This window comes from Epinephelus lanceolatus, chromosome 15 (genome assembly GCF_041903045.1).
Source record: "Epinephelus lanceolatus isolate andai-2023 chromosome 15, ASM4190304v1, whole genome shotgun sequence".
Classification (NCBI taxonomy): Eukaryota; Metazoa; Chordata; class Actinopteri; order Perciformes; family Serranidae; genus Epinephelus; species Epinephelus lanceolatus.
In genome coordinates this window covers 5,942,115-5,964,220 of record NC_135748.1, presented here as the reverse complement: position 1 = coordinate 5,964,220, position 22,106 = coordinate 5,942,115, and the positions used below count along the sequence as shown (strand labels likewise).

The window sequence follows — 22,106 nt, the reverse complement described above, 5'->3', positions numbered from 1 at the left end:
CTTGACCTTGACGTTTTTGGCAGCACACTCTAACCATCTGAGGCAACGGCTTCCCAGGTTGGTGTCAGTGGAGGGGAATCACTTTAATTTGAGGACCGCTCGCTTCTCATGGGAGACTGAGTGGACTTAATGCCCAAGGTCTCCACAGAATAATCTTCTTATATCAATGTCTGTAGAGAAAACTGAGCCATGGAGCTCATTAAGCATTAGTTCTTGTCATTGGCCAGTATGGGGATTGAACCCATGACCTTGGCGTTATTAGCACCACGCTCTAACCATCTGAGCTAACCGGCCAGGTTTTGAAAGCTGTTGGTGGTAAAACTTTTCTCAAACTGCTAAGACAGAGTACAAAAGGATGTAGCTCCATTTGGGATATGCAGTGAGGTGGGAAAACCTTCCAGGTAAGAGTTGGTAAAGGGGAATAACTAATTGGTAAACTGCACATGTTGCATGGAACTGTTAGAGAATTGAATGTCTACTTTCTATACTAATCAGACCAGAGCTTTCAAACAAAAAGGGATTCAAACTTTTTACCATCTGATCTGAAGTCAGACGCCTGGTCCGTTAGGCCATGTCCTCCCTAAGAAGTTATTAATTTATACAATTAAAAAGTTCCATGGGTTTATCTGACACGTAGAAGATAGCAAGCCATTGTCATTAAGAAAAGCTATATATCTTATAGTTTCAGAACCTGACACATGGAGGTCAGGACACATGGATTCTTATCTAAGGGCAGTATGGGGATTGAAACCATGACCATGGCATCATTAGCATCCCACTCAAACCACCTGGGTAATCAGCCGATGTCTTCTTTGTTGCAAAATCTGCCTCAGAGGCCGTTTACACGTTGCCGGCTATTTTCATAAACGGACATTTCACCGTCTCCGTTTTCAAAAAGATCTTCGTTTACACTTACCCGTGTATATATACACAAGAGCATGCCAAACCTGTAGGTGGCAGTGTAACGAGAAGCTCAAGCCTTCCATGTATCCATTGTCACCATAGCAACATAGGTCGCACTTTTTACACAGGCGCAAGTTCCGGCGCATACTGTGACGTGGGCTGCCTATAACTCCGTTTATCTGCGTTTATCTCAGTTTACATGCAAACGCGCAACCGGAGTTTTCCAAAATCTCCACTCTGGCCGGAGTTTTTAGAAAGACTCGTTTTCAGAGGAGAAATCTCCGTTTGCGTGTAAACGAAGGGCACAAACGAAGGAAGATGTCTCCGTTTATCAAAATCACTGTGTACGTGTAAACGGCCTCTCAGAATTTAAGCACAAACATTTAGTTTGGTGGCCAACAGTGGAGGGGAATTACCTTAATTGATGGATCTCTCACGGTCCATGGGAGGAGTTAGTAGAATTGATGCCTATATTGTGTTCTCATTAGGTAAGAGCTTCCAACCACGAAAGGACTTGAACCCTTAATCTTCTGATCCGAAGTCAGACACCTTGTCCATTAGGCCACGTGGTCCCACATTTCATGTTTACAAATTGAAAAGTTCCATGGTTTAGCTGCTAAGTAGGAGATAGTTTACCACTGTAGCAAAGACCAACATATAGCTTGCGTCTGTGGAGGGGAATAAGGTTGAATGGTAGATGGCAGTCTCGCATTTGAGACTCACTGGAGGTTACGCCCACATTCTCCATAAAAATTCTTTCCTGCAGAGCATCTTCTCATATCAACCTTTATATCAGAGCCTGAGAGATGGAGGTGATGACAAATACATTCTTATCTATGGCTGGTATGGGGATTGATCCCATGATTGTGACATTACTAGTGCCTTACTCTAACCATCAGAGGTAACTGGCCAGTTTCTTGGTCTTTTTTGGTAGCAAAATAAGAAACAAAACAAAAGAGACTCCATTTGGGACTGTTAGTAAGGTGGGGTCACCTTCCAAGTTGGCATTAGGAAATTAATTCAATTGGTGGATCACTCACATTGCATGGGAATGTTAATAGAATTAATGCCTACATTCTGTTCTGATCAGGCAAGAGCTTCCAGCCACAAAGGAACAGGAATCCTCAATGCTCTGATTCGAAGTTAGACGCCTTGTCGATTAGGCCATGTGGTCCCACAAAATTTAGTGTTTATGCTTGAAAAGTTCCATGGTTTAGCTGCTAAGTAGGAGATAGCTAACCATTGTCATAAAGGCAAACTATATGGCTGCTGGTTCGTTAGCTTCTGTGGGGGGGAAATTACCTGAATTGGTAGACCGCGTATGAGAGACTTTGTGGAACGAATACCCACCTCCTACAGAATATTTGTTTCCTGCAGAGCAGCGTATGCCTTCTTCTATCAAACATTGCATCATAGCCTGGGAGGTTGAAACGTCACATTTGTTTTTAATCATTGGCCAGTATGGGGATAAAGCCTTGACCTTGACGTTTTTGGCAGCACACTCTAACCATCTGAGGCAACAGCTTCCAGGTTGGTGTCAGTGGAGGGGAATCACCTTAACTTGAGGACCGCTCGCTTCTCATGGGAGACTGAGTGGACTTAATGCCCAAGGTCTCCACAGAATAATCTTCTTATATCAATGTTTGTAGAGAAAACTGAGCCATGGAGCTCATTAAGCATTAGTTCTTGTCATTGGCCAGTATGGGGATTGAACCCATGACCTTGGCGTTATTAGCACCACGCTCTAACCATCTGAGCTAACTGGCCATGTTTTGAAGTTTGTTGGTGGTAAAACTTTTCTCAAACTGCCAAGACAGAGTACAAAAGGATGTAGCTCCATTTAGGATATGCAGTGAGGTGGGAAAACCTTCCAGGTAAGAGTTGGTAAAGGGGAATGACTAATTGGTAAACTGCACATGTTGCATGGAACTGTTAGAGAATTGAATGTCTACTTTCTTTACTAATCAGGCCAGAGCTTTCAAACAAAAAGGGATTCAAACTTTTCACCATCTGATCTGAAGTCAGACGCCTGGTCCGTTAGGCCATGTCCTCCCTAAGAAGTTATTAATTTATACAATTAAAAAGTTCCATGGGTTTATCTGACACGTAGAAGATAGCAAGCCATTGTCATTAAGAAAAGCTATATATCTTATAGTTTCAGAACTTGACACATGGAGGTCAGGACACATGGATTCTTATCTAAGGGCAGTATGGGGATTGAAACCATGACCATGGCATCATTAGCATCCCACTCAAAACACCTGGGTAATCAGCCGATGTCTTCTTTGTTGCAAAATCTGCCTCAGAAATGAAGCACAAACATTTAGTTTGGTGGCCAACAGTGGAGGGGAATTACCTTAATTGATGGATCTCTCACGGTCCATGGGAGGAGTCAGTAGATTTAATGCCTATATTGTGTTCTCATTAGGTAAGAGCTTCCAACCACGAAGGGACTTGAACCCTCAATCTTCTGATCCGAAGTCAGACGCCTTGTCCATTAGGCCACGTGGTCCCACATTTCATGTTTACAAATTGAAAAGTTCCATGGTTTAGCTGCTAAGTAGGAGATAGTTTACCACTGTAGCAAAGACCAACATATAGCTTGCTTCTGTGGAGGGGAATTAGGTTGAATGGTAGATGGCAGTCTCGCATTTGAGACTCACTGGAGGTTACGCCCACATTCTCCATAAAAATTCTTTCCTGCAGAGCAACATACATCTTCTCATATCAAACTTTATATCAGAGCCTGAGAGATGGAAGTGATGACACATAGATCCTCATCTATGGCTGGTATGGGGATTGATCCCATGATTGTGACATTACTAGTGCCTTACTCTAACCATCAGAGGTAACTGGCCAGTTTCTTGGTCTTTTTTGGTAGCAAAATAAGAAACCAAACAAAAGAGACTCCATTTGGGACTGTTAGTAAGGTGGGGTCACCTTCCAAGTTAGCATTAGGAAATTAATTCAATTGGTGGATCACTCACATTGCATGGGAATGTTAATAGAATTAATGCCTACATCCTGTTCTGATCAGGCAAGAGCTTCCAGCCACAAAGGAACAGGAATCCTCAATGCTCTGATTCGAAGTTAGACGCCTTGTCGATTAGGCCACGTGGTCCCACAAAATTTAGTGTTTATGCTTGAAAAGTTCCATGGTTTAGCTGCTAAGTAGGAGATAGCTAACCATTGTCATAAAGGCAAACTGTATGGCTGCTGGTTCGTTAGCTTCTGTGGGGGGGAAATTACCTGAATTGGTAGACCGCGTATGAGAGACTTTGTGGAACGAATACCCACCTCCTACAGAATATTTGTTTCCTGCAGAGTAGCGTATGCCTTCTTCTATCAAACATTGCATCATAGCCTGGGAGGTTGAAATGTCACATTTGTTTTTAATCATTGGCCAGTATGGGGATAAAGCCTTGACCTTGACGTTTTTGGCAGCACACTCTAACCATCTGAGGCAACGGCTTCCCAGGTTGGTGTCAGTGGAGGGGAATCACTTTAATTTGAGGACCGCTCGCTTCTCATGGGAGACTGAGTGGACTTAATGCCCAAGGTCTCCACAGAATAATCTTCTTATATCAATGTCTGTAGAGAAAACTGAGCCATGGAGCTCATTAAGCATTAGTTCTTGTCATTGGCCAGTATGGGGATTGAACCCATGACCTTGGCGTTATTAGCACCACGCTCTAACCATCTGAGCTAACGGGCCATGTTTTGAAAGCTGTTGGTGGTAAAACTTTTCTCAAACTGCTAAGACAGAGTACAAAAGGATGTAGCTCCATTTGGGATATGCAGTGAGGTGGGAAAACCTTCCAGGTAAGAGTTGGTAAAGGGGAATAACTAATTGGTAAACTGCACATGTTGCATGGAACTGTTAGAGAATTGAATGTCTACTTTCTATACTAATCAGACCAGAGCTTTCAAACAAAAAGGGATTCAAACTTTTTACCATCTGATCTGAAGTCAGACGCCTGGTCCGTTAGGCCATGTCCTCCCTAAGAAGTTATTAATTTATACAATTAAAAAGTTCCATGGGTTTATCTGACACGTAGAAGATAGCAAGCCATTGTCATTAAGAAAAGCTATATATCTTATAGTTTCAGAACCTGACACATGGAGGTCAGGACACATGGATTCTTATCTAAGGGCAATATGGGGATTGAAACCATGACCATGGCATCATTAGCATCCCACTCAAACCACCTGGGTAATCAGCCGATGTCTTCTTTGTTGCAAAATCTGCCTCAGAGGCCGTTTACACGTTGCCGGCTATTTTCATAAACGGACATTTCACCGTCTCCGTTTTCAAAAAGATCTTCGTTTACACTTACCCGTGTATATATACACAAGAGCATGCCAAACCTGTAGGTGGCAGTGTAACGAGAAGCTCAAGCCTTCCATGTATCCATTGTCACCATAGCAACATAGGTCGCACTTTTTACACAGGCGCAAGTTCCGGCGCATACTGTGACGTGGGCTGCCTATAACTCCGTTTATCTGCGTTTATCTCAGTTTACATGCAAACGCGCAACCGGAGTTTTCCAAAATCTCCACTCTGGCCGGAGTTTTTAGAAAGACTCGTTTTCAGAGGAGAAATCTCCGTTTGCGTGTAAACGAAGGGCACAAACGAAGGAAGATGTCTCCGTTTATCAAAATCACTGTGTACGTGTAAACGGCCTCTCAGAATTGAAGCACAAACATTTAGTTTGGTGGCCAACAGTGGAGGGGAATTACCTTAATTGATGGATCTCTCACGGTCCATGGGAGGAGTTAGTAGAATTGATGCCTATATTGTGTTCTCATTAGGTAAGAGCTTCCAACCACGAAAGGACTTGAACCCTTAATCTTCTGATCCGAAGTCAGACACCTTGTCCATTAGGCCACGTGGTCCCACATTTCATGTTTACAAATTGAAAAGTTCCATGGTTTAGCTGCTAAGTAGGAGATAGTTTACCACTGTAGCAAAGACCAACATATAGCTTGCGTCTGTGGAGGGGAATAAGGTTGAATGGTAGATGGCAGTCTCGCATTTGAGACTCACTGGAGGTTACGCCCACATTCTCCATAAAAATTCTTTCCTGCAGAGCATCTTCTCATATCAACCTTTATATAAGAGCCTGAGAGATGGAGGTGATGACAAATACATTCTTATCTATGGCTGGTATGGGGATTGATCCCATGATTGTGACATTACTAGTGCCTTACTCTAACCATCAGAGGTAACTGGCCAGTTTCTTGGTCTTTTTTGGTAGCAAAATAAGAAACAAAACAAAAGAGACTCCATTTGGGACTGTTAGTAAGGTGGGGTCACCTTCCAAGTTGGCATTAGGAAATTAATTCAATTGGTGGATCACTCACATTGCATGGGAATGTTAATAGAATTAATGCCTACATTCTGTTCTGATCAGGCAAGAGCTTCCAGCCACAAAGGAACAGGAATCCTCAATGCTCTGATTCGAAGTTAGACGCCTTGTCGATTAGGCCATGTGGTCCCACAAAATTTAGTGTTTATGCTTGAAAAGTTCCATGGTTTAGCTGCTAAGTAGGAGATAGCTAACCATTGTCATAAAGGCAAACTATATGGCTGCTGGTTCGTTAGCTTCTGTGGGGGGGAAATTACCTGAATTGGTAGACCGCGTATGAGAGACTTTGTGGAACGAATACCCACCTCCTACAGAATATTTGTTTCCTGCAGAGCAGCGTATGCCTTCTTCTATCAAACATTGCATCATAGCCTGGGAGGTTGAAACGTCACATTTGTTTTTAATCATTGGCCAGTATGGGGATAAAGCCTTGACCTTGACGTTTTTGGCAGCACACTCTAACCATCTGAGGCAACAGCTTCCAGGTTGGTGTCAGTGGAGGGGAATCACCTTAACTTGAGGACCGCTCGCTTCTCATGGGAGACTGAGTGGACTTAATGCCCAAGGTCTCCACAGAATAATCTTCTTATATCAATGTTTGTAGAGAAAACTGAGCCATGGAGCTCATTAAGCATTAGTTCTTGTCATTGGCCAGTATGGGGATTGAACCCATGACCTTGGCGTTATTAGCACCACGCTCTAACCATCTGAGCTAACCGGCCATGTTTTGAAGTTTGTTGGTGGTAAAACTTTTCTCAAACTGCCAAGACAGAGTACAAAAGGATGTAGCTCCATTTAGGATATGCAGTGAGGTGGGAAAACCTTCCAGGTAAGAGTTGGTAAAGGGGAATGACTAATTGGTAAACTGCACATGTTGCATGGAACTGTTAGAGAATTGAATGTCTACTTTCTTTACTAATCAGGCCAGAGCTTTCAAACAAAAAGGGATTCAAACTTTTCACCATCTGATCTGAAGTCAGACGCCTGGTCCGTTAGGCCATGTCCTCCCTAAGAAGTTATTAATTTATACAATTAAAAAGTTCCATGGGTTTATCTGACACGTAGAAGATAGCAAGCCATTGTCATTAAGAAAAGCTATATATCTTATAGTTTCAGAACTTGACACATGGAGGTCAGGACACATGGATTCTTATCTAAGGGCAGTATGGGGATTGAAACCATGACCATGGCATCATTAGCATCCCACTCAAAACACCTGGGTAATCAGCCGATGTCTTCTTTGTTGCAAAATCTGCCTCAGAAATGAAGCACAAACATTTAGTTTGGTGGCCAACAGTGGAGGGGAATTACCTTAATTGATGGATCTCTCACGGTCCATGGGAGGAGTCAGTAGATTTAATGCCTATATTGTGTTCTCATTAGGTAAGAGCTTCCAACCACGAAGGGACTTGAACCCTCAATCTTCTGATCCGAAGTCAGACACCTTGTCCATTAGGCCACGTGGTCCCACATTTCATGTTTACAAATTGAAAAGTTCCATGGTTTAGCTGCTAAGTAGGAGATAGTTTACCACTGTAGCAAAGACCAACATATAGCTTGCTTCTGTGGAGGGGAATTAGGTTGAATGGTAGATGGCAGTCTCGCATTTGAGACTCACTGGAGGTTACGCCCACATTCTCCATAAAAATTCTTTCCTGCAGAGCAACATACATCTTCTCATATCAAACTTTATATCAGAGCCTGAGAGATGGAAGTGATGACACATAGATCCTCATCTATGGCTGGTATGGGGATTGATCCCATGATTGTGACATTACTAGTGCCTTACTCTAACCATCAGAGGTAACTGGCCAGTTTCTTGGTCTTTTTTGGTAGCAAAATAAGAAACCAAACAAAAGAGACTCCATTTGGGACTGTTAGTAAGGTGGGGTCACCTTCCAAGTTAGCATTAGGAAATTAATTCAATTGGTGGATCACTCACATTGCATGGGAATGTTAATAGAATTAATGCCTACATCCTGTTCTGATCAGGCAAGAGCTTCCAGCCACAAAGGAACAGGAATCCTCAATGCTCTGATTCGAAGTTAGACGCCTTGTCGATTAGGCCACGTGGTCCCACAAAATTTAGTGTTTATGCTTGAAAAGTTCCATGGTTTAGCTGCTAAGTAGGAGATAGCTAACCATTGTCATAAAGGCAAACTGTATGGCTGCTGGTTCGTTAGCTTCTGTGGGGGGGAAATTACCTGAATTGGTAGACCGCGTATGAGAGACTTTGTGGAACGAATACCCACCTCCTACAGAATATTTGTTTCCTGCAGAGTAGCGTATGCCTTCTTCTATCAAACATTGCATCATAGCCTGGGAGGTTGAAATGTCACATTTGTTTTTAATCATTGGCCAGTATGGGGATAAAGCCTTGACCTTGACGTTTTTGGCAGCACACTCTAACCATCTGAGGCAACGGCTTCCCAGGTTGGTGTCAGTGGAGGGGAATCACTTTAATTTGAGGACCGCTCGCTTCTCATGGGAGACTGAGTGGACTTAATGCCCAAGGTCTCCACAGAATAATCTTCTTATATCAATGTCTGTAGAGAAAACTGAGCCATGGAGCTCATTAAGCATTAGTTCTTGTCATTGGCCAGTATGGGGATTGAACCCATGACCTTGGCGTTATTAGCACCACGCTCTAACCATCTGAGCTAACCGGCCATGTTTTGAAAGCTGTTGGTGGTAAAACTTTTCTCAAACTGCTAAGACAGAGTACAAAAGGATGTAGCTCCATTTGGGATATGCAGTGAGGTGGGAAAACCTTCCAGGTAAGAGTTGGTAAAGGGGAATAACTAATTGGTAAACTGCACATGTTGCATGGAACTGTTAGAGAATTGAATGTCTACTTTCTATACTAATCAGACCAGAGCTTTCAAACAAAAAGGGATTCAAACTTTTTACCATCTGATCTGAAGTCAGACGCCTGGTCCGTTAGGCCATGTCCTCCCTAAGAAGTTATTAATTTATACAATTAAAAAGTTCCATGGGTTTATCTGACACGTAGAAGATAGCAAGCCATTGTCATTAAGAAAAGCTATATATCTTATAGTTTCAGAACCTGACACATGGAGGTCAGGACACATGGATTCTTATCTAAGGGCAATATGGGGATTGAAACCATGACCATGGCATCATTAGCATCCCACTCAAACCACCTGGGTAATCAGCCGATGTCTTCTTTGTTGCAAAATCTGCCTCAGAGGCCGTTTACACGTTGCCGGCTATTTTCATAAACGGACATTTCACCGTCTCCGTTTTCAAAAAGATCTTCGTTTACACTTACCCGTGTATATATACACAAGAGCATGCCAAACCTGTAGGTGGCAGTGTAACGAGAAGCTCAAGCCTTCCATGTATCCATTGTCACCATAGCAACATAGGTCGCACTTTTTACACAGGCGCAAGTTCCGGCGCATACTGTGACGTGGGCTGCCTATAACTCCGTTTATCTGCGTTTATCTCAGTTTACATGCAAACGCGCAACCGGAGTTTTCCAAAATCTCCACTCTGGCCGGAGTTTTTAGAAAGACTCGTTTTCAGAGGAGAAATCTCCGTTTGCGTGTAAACGAAGGGCACAAACGAAGGAAGATGTCTCCGTTTATCAAAATCACTGTGTACGTGTAAACGGCCTCTCAGAATTGAAGCACAAACATTTAGTTTGGTGGCCAACAGTGGAGGGGAATTACCTTAATTGATGGATCTCTCACGGTCCATGGGAGGAGTTAGTAGAATTGATGCCTATATTGTGTTCTCATTAGGTAAGAGCTTCCAACCACGAAGGGACTTGAACCCTTAATTTTCTGATCCGAAGTCAGACGCCTTGTCCATTAGGCCACGTGGTCCCACATTTCATGTTTACAAATTGAAAAGTTCCATGGTTTAGCTGCTAAGTAGGAGATAGTTTACCACTGTAGCAAAGACCAACATATAGCTTGCGTCTGTGGAGGGGAATAAGGTTGAATGGTAGATGGCAGTCTCGCATTTGAGACTCACTGGAGGTTACGCCCACATTCTCCATAAAAATTCTTTCCTGCAGAGCATCTTCTCATATCAACCTTTATATCAGAGCCTGAGAGATGGAGGTGATGACAAATACATTCTTATCTATGGCTGGTATGGGGATTGATCCCATGATTGTGACATTACTAGTGCCTTACTCTAACCATCAGAGGTAACTGGCCAGTTTCTTGGTCTTTTTTGGTAGCAAAATAAGAAACAAAACAAAAGAGACTCCATTTGGGACTGTTAGTAAGGTGGGGTCACCTTCCAAGTTGGCATTAGGAAATTAATTCAATTGGTGGATCACTCACATTGCATGGGAATGTTAATAGAATTAATGCCTACATTCTGTTCTGATCAGGCAAGAGCTTCCAGCCACAAAGGAACAGGAATCCTCAATGCTCTGATTCGAAGTTAGACGCCTTGTCGATTAGGCCATGTGGTCCCACAAAATTTAGTGTTTATGCTTGAAAAGTTCCATGGTTTAGCTGCTAAGTAGGAGATAGCTAACCATTGTCATAAAGGCAAACTATATGGCTGCTGGTTCGTTAGCTTCTGTGGGGGGGAAATTACCTGAATTGGTAGACCGCGTATGAGAGACTTTGTGGAACGAATACCCACCTCCTACAGAATATTTGTTTCCTGCAGAGCAGCGTATGCCTTCTTCTATCAAACATTGCATCATAGCCTGGGAGGTTGAAACGTCACATTTGTTTTTAATCATTGGCCAGTATGGGGATAAAGCCTTGACCTTGACGTTTTTGGCAGCACACTCTAACCATCTGAGGCAACAGCTTCCAGGTTGGTGTCAGTGGAGGGGAATCACCTTAACTTGAGGACCGCTCGCTTCTCATGGGAGACTGAGTGGACTTAATGCCCAAGGTCTCCACAGAATAATCTTCTTATATCAATGTTTGTAGAGAAAACTGAGCCATGGAGCTCATTAAGCATTAGTTCTTGTCATTGGCCAGTATGGGGATTGAACCCATGACCTTGGCGTTATTAGCACCACGCTCTAACCATCTGAGCTAACCGGCCATGTTTTGAAGTTTGTTGGTGGTAAAACTTTTCTCAAACTGCCAAGACAGAGTACAAAAGGATGTAGCTCCATTTAGGATATGCAGTGAGGTGGGAAAACCTTCCAGGTAAGAGTTGGTAAAGGGGAATGACTAATTGGTAAACTGCACATGTTGCATGGAACTGTTAGAGAATTGAATGTCTACTTTCTTTACTAATCAGGCCAGAGCTTTCAAACAAAAAGGGATTCAAACTTTTCACCATCTGATCTGAAGTCAGACGCCTGGTCCGTTAGGCCATGTCCTCCCTAAGAAGTTATTAATTTATACAATTAAAAAGTTCCATGGGTTTATCTGACACGTAGAAGATAGCAAGCCATTGTCATTAAGAAAAGCTATATATCTTATAGTTTCAGAACTTGACACATGGAGGTCAGGACACATGGATTCTTATCTAAGGGCAGTATGGGGATTGAAACCATGACCATGGCATCATTAGCATCCCACTCAAACCACCTGGGTAATCAGCCAATGTCTTCTTTGTTGTGCCTCAGAATTGAAGCACAAACATTTAGTTTGGTGGCCAACAGTGGAGGGGAATTACCTTAATTGATGGATCTCTCACGGTCCATGGGAGGAGTTAGTAGAATTGATGCCTATATTGTGTTCTCATTAGGAAAGAGCTTCCAACCACAAAGGGACTTGAACCCTCAATCTTCTGATCCGAAGTCAGACGCCTTGTCCATTAGGCCACGTGGTCCCACATTTCATGTTTACAAATTGAAAAGTTCCATGGTTTAGCTGCTAAGTAGGAGATAGTTTACCACTGTAGCAAAGACCAACATATAGCTTGCGTCTGTGGAGGGGAATAAGGTTGAATGGTAGATGGCAGTCTCGCATTTGAGACTCACTGGAGGTTACGCCCACATTCTCCATAAAAATTCTTTCCTGCAGAGCATCTTCTCATATCAACCTTTATATCAGAGCCTGAGAGATGGAGGTGATGACAAATACATTCTTATCTATGGCTGGTATGGGGATTGATCCCATGATTGTGACATTACTAGTGCCTTACTCTAACCATCAGAGGTAACTGGCCAGTTTCTTGGTCTTTTTTGGTAGCAAAATAAGAAACAAAACAAAAGAGACTCCATTTGGGACTGTTAGTAAGGTGGGGTCACCTTCCAAGTTGGCATTAGGAAATTAATTCAATTGGTGGATCACTCACATTGCATGGGAATGTTAATAGAATTAATGCCTACATTCTGTTCTGATCAGGCAAGAGCTTCCAGCCACAAAGGAACAGGAATCCTCAATGCTCTGATTCGAAGTTAGACGCCTTGTCGATTAGGCCATGTGGTCCCACAAAATTTAGTGTTTATGCTTGAAAAGTTCCATGGTTTAGCTGCTAAGTAGGAGATAGCTAACCATTGTCATAAAGGCAAACTATATGGCTGCTGGTTCGTTAGCTTCTGTGGGGGGGAAATTACCTGAATTGGTAGACCGCGTATGAGAGACTTTGTGGAACGAATACCCACCTCCTACAGAATATTTGTTTCCTGCAGAGCAGCGTATGCCTTCTTCTATCAAACATTGCATCATAGCCTGGGAGGTTGAAACGTCACATTTGTTTTTAATCATTGGCCAGTATGGGGATAAAGCCTTGACCTTGACGTTTTTGGCAGCACACTCTAACCATCTGAGGCAACAGCTTCCAGGTTGGTGTCAGTGGAGGGGAATCACCTTAACTTGAGGACCGCTCGCTTCTCATGGGAGACTGAGTGGACTTAATGCCCAAGGTCTCCACAGAATAATCTTCTTATATCAATGTTTGTAGAGAAAACTGAGCCATGGAGCTCATTAAGCATTAGTTCTTGTCATTGGCCAGTATGGGGATTGAACCCATGACCTTGGCGTTATTAGCACCACGCTCTAACCATCTGAGCTAACCGGCCATGTTTTGAAGTTTGTTGGTGGTAAAACTTTTCTCAAACTGCCAAGACAGAGTACAAAAGGATGTAGCTCCATTTAGGATATGCAGTGAGGTGGGAAAACCTTCCAGGTAAGAGTTGGTAAAGGGGAATGACTAATTGGTAAACTGCACATGTTGCATGGAACTGTTAGAGAATTGAATGTCTACTTTCTTTACTAATCAGGCCAGAGCTTTCAAACAAAAAGGGATTCAAACTTTTCACCATCTGATCTGAAGTCAGACGCCTGGTCCGTTAGGCCATGTCCTCCCTAAGAAGTTATTAATTTATACAATTAAAAAGTTCCATGGGTTTATCTGACACGTAGAAGATAGCAAGCCATTGTCATTAAGAAAAGCTATATATCTTATAGTTTCAGAACTTGACACATGGAGGTCAGGACACATGGATTCTTATCTAAGGGCAGTATGGGGATTGAAACCATGACCATGGCATCATTAGCATCCCACTCAAACCACCTGGGTAATCAGCCAATGTCTTCTTTGTTGTGCCTCAGAATTGAAGCACAAACATTTAGTTTGGTGGCCAACAGTGGAGGGGAATTACCTTAATTGATGGATCTCTCACGGTCCATGGGAGGAGTTAGTAGAATTGATGCCTATATTGTGTTCTCATTAGGAAAGAGCTTCCAACCACGAAGGGACTTGAACCCTCAATCTTCTGATCCGAAGTCAGACGCCTTGTCCATTAGGCCACGTGGTCCCACATTTCATGTTTACAAATTGAAAAGTTCCATGGTTTAGCTGCTAAGTAGGAGATAGTTTACCACTGTAGCAAAGACCAACATATAGCTTGCGTCTGTGGAGGGGAATAAGGTTGAATGGTAGATGGCAGTCTCGCATTTGAGACTCACTGGAGGTTACGCCCACATTCTCCATAAAAATTCTTTCCTGCAGAGCATCTTCTCATATCAACCTTTATATCAGAGCCTGAGAGATGGAGGTGATGACAAATACATTCTTATCTATGGCTGGTATGGGGATTGATCCCATGATTGTGACATTACTAGTGCCTTACTCTAACCATCAGAGGTAACTGGCCAGTTTCTTGGTCTTTTTTGGTAGCAAAATAAGAAACAAAACAAAAGAGACTCCATTTGGGACTGTTAGTAAGGTGGGGTCACCTTCCAAGTTGGCATTAGGAAATTAATTCAATTGGTGGATCACTCACATTGCATGGGAATGTTAATAGAATTAATGCCTACATTCTGTTCTGATCAGGCAAGAGCTTCCAGCCACAAAGGAACAGGAATCCTCAATGCTCTGATTCGAAGTTAGACGCCTTGTCGATTAGGCCATGTGGTCCCACAAAATTTAGTGTTTATGCTTGAAAAGTTCCATGGTTTAGCTGCTAAGTAGGAGATAGCTAACCATTGTCATAAAGGCAAACTATATGGCTGCTGGTTCGTTAGCTTCTGTGGGGGGGAAATTACCTGAATTGGTAGACCGCGTATGAGAGACTTTGTGGAACGAATACCCACCTCCTACAGAATATTTGTTTCCTGCAGAGCAGCGTATGCCTTCTTCTATCAAACATTGCATCATAGCCTGGGAGGTTGAAACGTCACATTTGTTTTTAATCATTGGCCAGTATGGGGATAAAGCCTTGACCTTGACGTTTTTGGCAGCACACTCTAACCATCTGAGGCAACAGCTTCCAGGTTGGTGTCAGTGGAGGGGAATCACCTTAACTTGAGGACCGCTCGCTTCTCATGGGAGACTGAGTGGACTTAATGCCCAAGGTCTCCACAGAATAATCTTCTTATATCAATGTTTGTAGAGAAAACTGAGCCATGGAGCTCATTAAGCATTAGTTCTTGTCATTGGCCAGTATGGGGATTGAACCCATGACCTTGGCGTTATTAGCACCACGCTCTAACCATCTGAGCTAACCGGCCATGTTTTGAAGTTTGTTGGTGGTAAAACTTTTCTCAAACTGCCAAGACAGAGTACAAAAGGATGTAGCTCCATTTAGGATATGCAGTGAGGTGGGAAAACCTTCCAGGTAAGAGTTGGTAAAGGGGAATAACTAATTGGTAAACTGCACATGTTGCATGGAACTGTTAGAGAATTGAATGTCTACTTTCTTTACTAATCAGGCCAGAGCTTTCAAACAAAAAGGGATTCAAACTTTTCACCATCTGATCTGAAGTCAGACGCCTGGTCCGTTAGGCCATGTCCTCCCTAAGAAGTTATTAATTTATACAATTAAAAAGTTCCATGGGTTTATCTGACACGTAGAAGATAGCAAGCCATTGTCATTAAGAAAAGCTATATATCTTATAGTTTCAGAACTTGACACATGGAGGTCAGGACACATGGATTCTTATCTAAGGGCAGTATGGGGATTGAAACCATGACCATGGCATCATTAGCATCCCACTCAAAACACCTGGGTAATCAGCCAATGTCTTCTTTGTTGTGCCTCAGAATTGAAGCACAAACATTTAGTTTGGTGGCCAACAGTGGAGGGGAATTACCTTAATTGATGGATCTCTCACGGTCCATGGGAGGAGTTAGTAGAATTGATGCCTATATTGTGTTCTCATTAGGAAAGAGCTTCCAACCACGAAGGGACTTGAACCCTCAATCTTCTGATCCGAAGTCAGACGCCTTGTCCATTAGGCCACGTGGTCCCACATTTCATGTTTACAAATTGAAAAGTTCCATGGTTTAGCTGCTAAGTAGGAGATAGTTTACCACTGTAGCAAAGACCAACATATAGCTTGCGTCTGTGGAGGGGAATAAGGTTGAATGGTAGATGGCAGTCTCGCATTTGAGACTCACTGGAGGTTACGCCCACATTCTCCATAAAAATTCTTTCCTGCAGAGCATCTTCTCATATCAACCTTTATATCAGAGCCTGAGAGATGGAGGTGATGACAAATACATTCTTATCTATGGCTGGTATGGGGATTGATCCCATGATTGTGACATTACTAGTGCCTTACTCTAACCATCAGAGGTAACTGGCCAGTTTCTTGGTCTTTTTTGGTAGCAAAATAAGAAACAAAACAAAAGAGACTCCATTTGGGACTGTTAGTAAGGTGGGGTCACCTTCCAAGTTGGCATTAGGAAATTAATTCAATTGGTGGATCACTCACATTGCATGGGAATGTTAATAGAATTAATGCCTACATTCTGTTCTGATCAGGCAAGAGCTTCCAGCCACAAAGGAACAGGAATCCTCAATGCTCTGATTCGAAGTTAGACGCCTTGTCGATTAGGCCATGTGGTCCCACAAAATTTAGTGTTTATGCTTGAAAAGTTCCATGGTTTAGCTGCTAAGTAGGAGATAGCTAACCATTGTCATAAAGGCAAACTATATGGCTGCTGGTTCGTTAGCTTCTGTGGGGGGGAAATTACCTGAATTGGTAGACCGCGTATGAGAGACTTTGTGGAACGAATACCCACCTCCTACAGAATATTTGTTTCCTGCAGAGCAGCGTATGCCTTCTTCTATCAAACATTGCATCATAGCCTGGGAGGTTGAAACGTCACATTTGTTTTTAATCATTGGCCAGTATGGGGATAAAGCCTTGACCTTGACGTTTTTGGCAGCACACTCTAACCATCTGAGGCAACAGCTTCCAGGTTGGTGTCAGTGGAGGGGAATCACCTTAACTTGAGGACCGCTCGCTTCTCATGGGAGACTGAGTGGACTTAATGCCCAAGGTCTCCACAGAATAATCTTCTTATATCAATGTTTGTAGAGAAAACTGAGCCATGGAGCTCATTAAGCATTAGTTCTTGTCATTGGCCAGTATGGGGATTGAACCCATGACCTTGGCGTTATTAGCACCACGCTCTAACCATCTGAGCTAACCGGCCATGTTTTGAAGTTTGTTGGTGGTAAAACTTTTCTCAAACTGCCAAGACAGAGTACAAAAGGATGTAGCTCCATTTAGGATATGCAGTGAGGTGGGAAAACCTTCCAGGTAAGAGTTGGTAAAGGGGAATGACTAATTGGTAAACTGCACATGTTGCATGGAACTGTTAGAGAATTGAATGTCTACTTTCTTTACTAATCAGGCCAGAGCTTTCAAACAAAAAGGGATTCAAACTTTTCACCATCTGATCTGAAGTCAGACGCCTGGTCCGTTAGGCCATGTCCTCCCTAAGAAGTTATTAATTTATACAATTAAAAAGTTCCATGGGTTTATCTGACACGTAGAAGATAGCAAACCATTGTCATTAAGAAAAGCTATATATCTTATAGTTTCAGAACTTGACACATGGAGGTCAGGACACATGGATTCTTATCTAAGGGCAGTATGGGGATTGAAACCATGACCATGGCATCATTAGCATCCCACTCAAAACACCTGGGTAATCAGCCGATGTCTTCTTTGTTGCAAAATCTGCCTCAGAAATGAAGCACAAACATTTAGTTTGGTGGCCAACAGTGGAGGGGAATTACCTTAATTGATGGATCTCTCACAGTCCATGGGAGGAGTCAGTAGATTTAATGCCTATATTGTGTTCTCATTAGGTAAGAGCTTCCAACCACGAAGGGACTTGAACCCTCAATCTTCTGATCCGAAGTCAGACGCCTTGTCCATTAGGCCACGTGGTCCCACATTTCATGTTTACAAATTGAAAAGTTCCATGGTTTAGCTGCTAAGTAGGAGATAGTTTACCACTGTAGCAAAGACCAACATATAGCTTGCTTCTGTGGAGGGGAATTAGGTTGAATGGTAGATGGCAGTCTCGCATTTGAGACTCACTGGAGGTTACGCCCACATTCTCCATAAAAATTCTTTCCTGCAGAGCAACATACATCTTCTCATATCAAACTTTATATCAGAGCCTGAGAGATGGAAGTGATGACACATAGATCCTCATCTATGGCTGGTATGGGGATCGATCCCATGATTGTGACATTACTTGTGCCTTACTCTAACCATCAGAGGTAACTGGCCAGTTTCTTGGTCTTTTTTGGTAGCAAAATAAGAAACCAAACAAAAGAGACTCCATTTGGGACTGTTAGTAAGGTGGGGTCACCTTCCAAGTTAGCATTAGGAAATTAATTCAATTGGTGGATCACTCACATTGCATGGGAATGTTAATAGAATTAATGCCTACATCCTGTTCTGATCAGGCAAGAGCTTCCAGCCACAAAGGAACAGGAATCCTCAATGCTCTGATTCGAAGTTAGACGCCTTGTCGATTAGGCCACGTGGTCCCACAAAATTTAGTGTTTATGCTTGAAAAGTTCCATGGTTTAGCTGCTAAGTAGGAGATAGCTAACCATTGTCATAAAGGCAAACTGTATGGCTGCTGGTTCGTTAGCTTCTGTGGGGGGGAAATTACCTGAATTGGTAGACCGCGTATGAGAGACTTTGTGGAACGAATACCCACCTCCTACAGAATATTTGTTTCCTGCAGAGTAGCGTATGCCTTCTTCTATCAAACATTGCATCATAGCCTGGGAGGTTGAAATGTCACATTTGTTTTTAATCATTGGCCAGTATGGGGATAAAGCCTTGACCTTGACGTTTTTGGCAGCACACTCTAACCATCTGAGGCAACGGCTTCCCAGGTTGGTGTCAGTGGAGGGGAATCACCTTAACTTGAGGACCGCTCACTTCTCATGGGAGACTGAGTGGACTTAATGCCCAAGGTCTCCACAGAATAATCTTCTTATATCAATGTCTGTAGAGAAAACTGAGCCATGGAGCTCATTAAGCATTAGTTCTTGTCATTGGCCAGTATGGGGATTGAACCCATGACCTTGGCGTTATTAGCACCACGCTCTAACCAGCTGAGCTAACCGGCCATGTTTTGAAAGCTGTTGGTGGTAAAACTTTTCTCAAACTGCTAAGACAGAGTACAAAAGGATGTAGCTCCATTTAGGATATGCAGTGAGGTGGGAAAACCTTCCAGGTAAGAGTTGGTAAAGGGGAATGACTAATTGGTAAACTGCACATGTTGCATGGAACTGTTAGAGAATTGAATGTCTACTTTCTATACTAATCAGACCAGAGCTTTCAAACAAAAAGGGATTCAAACTTTTTACCATCTGATCTGAAGTCAGACGCCTGGTCCGTTAGGCCATGTCCTCCCTAAGAAGTTATTAATTTATACAATTAAAAAGTTCCATGGGTTTATCTGACACGTAGAAGATAGCAAGCCATTGTCATTAAGAAAAGCTATATATCTTATAGTTTCAGAACCTGACACATGGAGGTCAGGACACATGGATTCTTATCTAAGGGCAATATGGGGATTGAAACCATGACCATGGCATCATTAGCATCCCACTCAAACCACCTGGGTAATCAGCCGATGTCTTCTTTGTTGCAAAATCTGCCTCAGAGGCCGTTTACACGTTGCCGGCTATTTTCATAAACGGACATTTCACCGTCTCCGTTTTCAAAAAGATCTTCGTTTACACTTACCCGTGTATATATACACAAGAGCATGCCAAACCTGTAGGTGGCAGTGTAACGAGAAGCTCAAGCCTTCCATGTATCCATTGTCACCATAGCAACATAGGTCGCACTTTTTACACAGGCGCAAGTTCCGGCGCATACTGTGACGTGGGCTGCCTATAACTCCGTTTATCTGCGTTTATCTCAGTTTACATGCAAACGCGCAACCGGAGTTTTCCAAAATCTCCACTCTGGCCGGAGTTTTTAGAAAGACTCGTTTTCAGAGGAGAAATCTCCGTTTGCGTGTAAACGAAGGGCACAAACGAAGGAAGATGTCTCCGTTTATCAAAATCACTGTGTACGTGTAAACGGCCTCTCAGAATTGAAGCACAAACATTTAGTTTGGTGGCCAACAGTGGAGGGGAATTACCTTAATTGATGGATCTCTCACGGTCCATGGGAGGAGTCAGTAGATTTAATGCCTATATTGTGTTCTCATTAGGTAAGAGCTTCCAACCACGAAGGGACTTGAACCCTCAATCTTCTGATCCGAAGTCAGACGCCTTGTCCATTAGGCCACGTGGTCCCACATTTCATGTTTACAAATTGAAAAGTTCCATGGTTTAGCTGCTAAGTAGGAGATAGTTTACCACTGTAGCAAAGACCAACATATAGCTTGCTTCTGTGGAGGGGAATTAGGTTGAATGGTAGATGGCAGTCTCGCATTTGAGACTCACTGGAGGTTACGCCCACATTCTCCATAAAAATTCTTTTCTGCAGAGCAACATACATCTTCTCATATCAAACTTTATATCAGAGCCTGAGAGATGGAAGTGATGACACATAGATCCTCATCTATGGCTGGTATGGGGATTGATCCCATGATTGTGACATTACTAGTGCCTTACTCTAACCATCAGAGGTAACTGGCCAGTTTCTTGGTCTTTTTTGGTAGCAAAATAAGAAACCAAACAAAAGAGACTCCATTTGGGACTGTTAGTAAGGTGGGGTCACCTTCCAAGTTAGCATTAGGAAATTAATTCAATTGGTGGATCACTCACATTGCATGGGAATGTTAATAGAATTAATGCCTACATCCTGTTCTGATCAGGCAAGAGCTTCCAGCCACAAAGGAACAGGAATCCTCAATGCTCTGATTCGAAGTTAGACGCCTTGTCGATTAGGCCACGTGGTCCCACAAAATTTAGTGTTTATGCTTGAAAAGTTCCATGGTTTAGCTGCTAAGTAGGAGATAGCTAACCATTGTCATAAAGGCAAACTGTATGGCTGCTGGTTCGTTAGCTTCTGTGGGGGGGAAATTACCTGAATTGGTAGACCGCGTATGAGAGACTTTGTGGAACGAATACCCACCTCCTACAGAATATTTGTTTCCTGCAGAGTAGCGTATGCCTTCTTCTATCAAACATTGCATCATAGCCTGGGAGGTTGAAATGTCACATTTGTTTTTAATCATTGGCCAGTATGGGGATAAAGCCTTGACCTTGACGTTTTTGGCAGCACACTCTAACCATCTGAGGCAACGGCTTCCCAGGTTGGTGTCAGTGGAGGGGAATCACTTTAATTTGAGGACCGCTCGCTTCTCATGGGAGACTGAGTGGACTTAATGCCCAAGGTCTCCACAGAATAATCTTCTTATATCAATGTCTGTAGAGAAAACTGAGCCATGGAGCTCATTAAGCATTAGTTCTTGTCATTGGCCAGTATGGGGATTGAACCCATGACCTTGGCGTTATTAGCACCACGCTCTAACCATCTGAGCTAACCGGCCATGTTTTGAAAGCTGTTGGTGGTAAAACTTTTCTCAAACTGCTAAGACAGAGTACAAAAGGATGTAGCTCCATTTGGGATATGCAGTGAGGTGGGAAAACCTTCCAGGTAAGAGTTGGTAAAGGGGAATAACTAATTGGTAAACTGCACATGTTGCATGGAACTGTTAGAGAATTGAATGTCTACTTTCTATACTAATCAGACCAGAGCTTTCAAACAAAAAGGGATTCAAACTTTTTACCATCTGATCTGAAGTCAGACGCCTGGTCCGTTAGGCCATGTCCTCCCTAAGAAGTTATTAATTTATACAATTAAAAAGTTCCATGGGTTTATCTGACACGTAGAAGATAGCAAGCCATTGTCATTAAGAAAAGCTATATATCTTATAGTTTCAGAACCTGACACATGGAGGTCAGGACACATGGATTCTTATCTAAGGGCAGTATGGGGATTGAAACCATGACCATGGCATCATTAGCATCCCACTCAAACCACCTGGGTAATCAGCCGATGTCTTCTTTGTTGCAAAATCTGCCTCAGAGGCCGTTTACACGTTGCCGGCTATTTTCATAAACGGACATTTCACCGTCTCCGTTTTCAAAAAGATCTTCGTTTACACTTACCCGTGTATATATACACAAGAGCATGCCAAACCTGT

At 42.8% G+C, this 22,106-nt stretch overlaps 21 non-coding genes across 21 annotated transcripts; all 21 read right to left on the bottom strand.

The window, feature by feature from the left end:
* Positions 1-220: 220 nt before the first annotated feature.
* trnai-aau (transfer RNA isoleucine (anticodon AAU)) lies at positions 221-294 on the bottom strand. The gene has a single exon. It is a non-coding gene; the product is annotated as a tRNA-Ile (tRNA).
* Positions 295-1,402: 1,108 nt separating this feature from the next.
* Positions 1,403-1,475, bottom strand: trnar-ucg (transfer RNA arginine (anticodon UCG)). The gene has a single exon. It is a non-coding gene; the product is annotated as a tRNA-Arg (tRNA).
* Positions 1,476-2,596: 1,121 nt separating this feature from the next.
* On the bottom strand, positions 2,597-2,670 carry trnai-aau (transfer RNA isoleucine (anticodon AAU)). Its single transcript has one exon. It is a non-coding gene; the product is annotated as a tRNA-Ile (tRNA).
* A 672-nt stretch (positions 2,671-3,342) lies between these two features.
* On the bottom strand, positions 3,343-3,415 carry trnar-ucg (transfer RNA arginine (anticodon UCG)). Its single transcript has one exon. It is a non-coding gene; the product is annotated as a tRNA-Arg (tRNA).
* Positions 3,416-4,544: 1,129 nt separating this feature from the next.
* On the bottom strand, positions 4,545-4,618 carry trnai-aau (transfer RNA isoleucine (anticodon AAU)). The gene has a single exon. It is a non-coding gene; the product is annotated as a tRNA-Ile (tRNA).
* A 1,108-nt stretch (positions 4,619-5,726) lies between these two features.
* On the bottom strand, positions 5,727-5,799 carry trnar-ucg (transfer RNA arginine (anticodon UCG)). The gene has a single exon. It is a non-coding gene; the product is annotated as a tRNA-Arg (tRNA).
* A 1,121-nt stretch (positions 5,800-6,920) lies between these two features.
* Positions 6,921-6,994, bottom strand: trnai-aau (transfer RNA isoleucine (anticodon AAU)). Its single transcript has one exon. It is a non-coding gene; the product is annotated as a tRNA-Ile (tRNA).
* Positions 6,995-7,666: 672 nt separating this feature from the next.
* Positions 7,667-7,739, bottom strand: trnar-ucg (transfer RNA arginine (anticodon UCG)). Its single transcript has one exon. It is a non-coding gene; the product is annotated as a tRNA-Arg (tRNA).
* A 1,129-nt stretch (positions 7,740-8,868) lies between these two features.
* On the bottom strand, positions 8,869-8,942 carry trnai-aau (transfer RNA isoleucine (anticodon AAU)). The gene has a single exon. It is a non-coding gene; the product is annotated as a tRNA-Ile (tRNA).
* Positions 8,943-10,050: 1,108 nt separating this feature from the next.
* Positions 10,051-10,123, bottom strand: trnar-ucg (transfer RNA arginine (anticodon UCG)). Its single transcript has one exon. It is a non-coding gene; the product is annotated as a tRNA-Arg (tRNA).
* A 1,121-nt stretch (positions 10,124-11,244) lies between these two features.
* On the bottom strand, positions 11,245-11,318 carry trnai-aau (transfer RNA isoleucine (anticodon AAU)). The gene has a single exon. It is a non-coding gene; the product is annotated as a tRNA-Ile (tRNA).
* Positions 11,319-11,983: 665 nt separating this feature from the next.
* trnar-ucg (transfer RNA arginine (anticodon UCG)) lies at positions 11,984-12,056 on the bottom strand. Its single transcript has one exon. It is a non-coding gene; the product is annotated as a tRNA-Arg (tRNA).
* A 1,121-nt stretch (positions 12,057-13,177) lies between these two features.
* On the bottom strand, positions 13,178-13,251 carry trnai-aau (transfer RNA isoleucine (anticodon AAU)). Its single transcript has one exon. It is a non-coding gene; the product is annotated as a tRNA-Ile (tRNA).
* A 665-nt stretch (positions 13,252-13,916) lies between these two features.
* trnar-ucg (transfer RNA arginine (anticodon UCG)) lies at positions 13,917-13,989 on the bottom strand. Its single transcript has one exon. It is a non-coding gene; the product is annotated as a tRNA-Arg (tRNA).
* Positions 13,990-15,110: 1,121 nt separating this feature from the next.
* trnai-aau (transfer RNA isoleucine (anticodon AAU)) lies at positions 15,111-15,184 on the bottom strand. Its single transcript has one exon. It is a non-coding gene; the product is annotated as a tRNA-Ile (tRNA).
* A 665-nt stretch (positions 15,185-15,849) lies between these two features.
* On the bottom strand, positions 15,850-15,922 carry trnar-ucg (transfer RNA arginine (anticodon UCG)). The gene has a single exon. It is a non-coding gene; the product is annotated as a tRNA-Arg (tRNA).
* Positions 15,923-17,043: 1,121 nt separating this feature from the next.
* trnai-aau (transfer RNA isoleucine (anticodon AAU)) lies at positions 17,044-17,117 on the bottom strand. Its single transcript has one exon. It is a non-coding gene; the product is annotated as a tRNA-Ile (tRNA).
* Positions 17,118-17,789: 672 nt separating this feature from the next.
* trnar-ucg (transfer RNA arginine (anticodon UCG)) lies at positions 17,790-17,862 on the bottom strand. Its single transcript has one exon. It is a non-coding gene; the product is annotated as a tRNA-Arg (tRNA).
* Positions 17,863-18,991: 1,129 nt separating this feature from the next.
* On the bottom strand, positions 18,992-19,065 carry trnai-aau (transfer RNA isoleucine (anticodon AAU)). Its single transcript has one exon. It is a non-coding gene; the product is annotated as a tRNA-Ile (tRNA).
* Positions 19,066-20,173: 1,108 nt separating this feature from the next.
* trnar-ucg (transfer RNA arginine (anticodon UCG)) lies at positions 20,174-20,246 on the bottom strand. The gene has a single exon. It is a non-coding gene; the product is annotated as a tRNA-Arg (tRNA).
* A 1,129-nt stretch (positions 20,247-21,375) lies between these two features.
* Positions 21,376-21,449, bottom strand: trnai-aau (transfer RNA isoleucine (anticodon AAU)). The gene has a single exon. It is a non-coding gene; the product is annotated as a tRNA-Ile (tRNA).
* Positions 21,450-22,106: the final 657 nt, after the last annotated feature.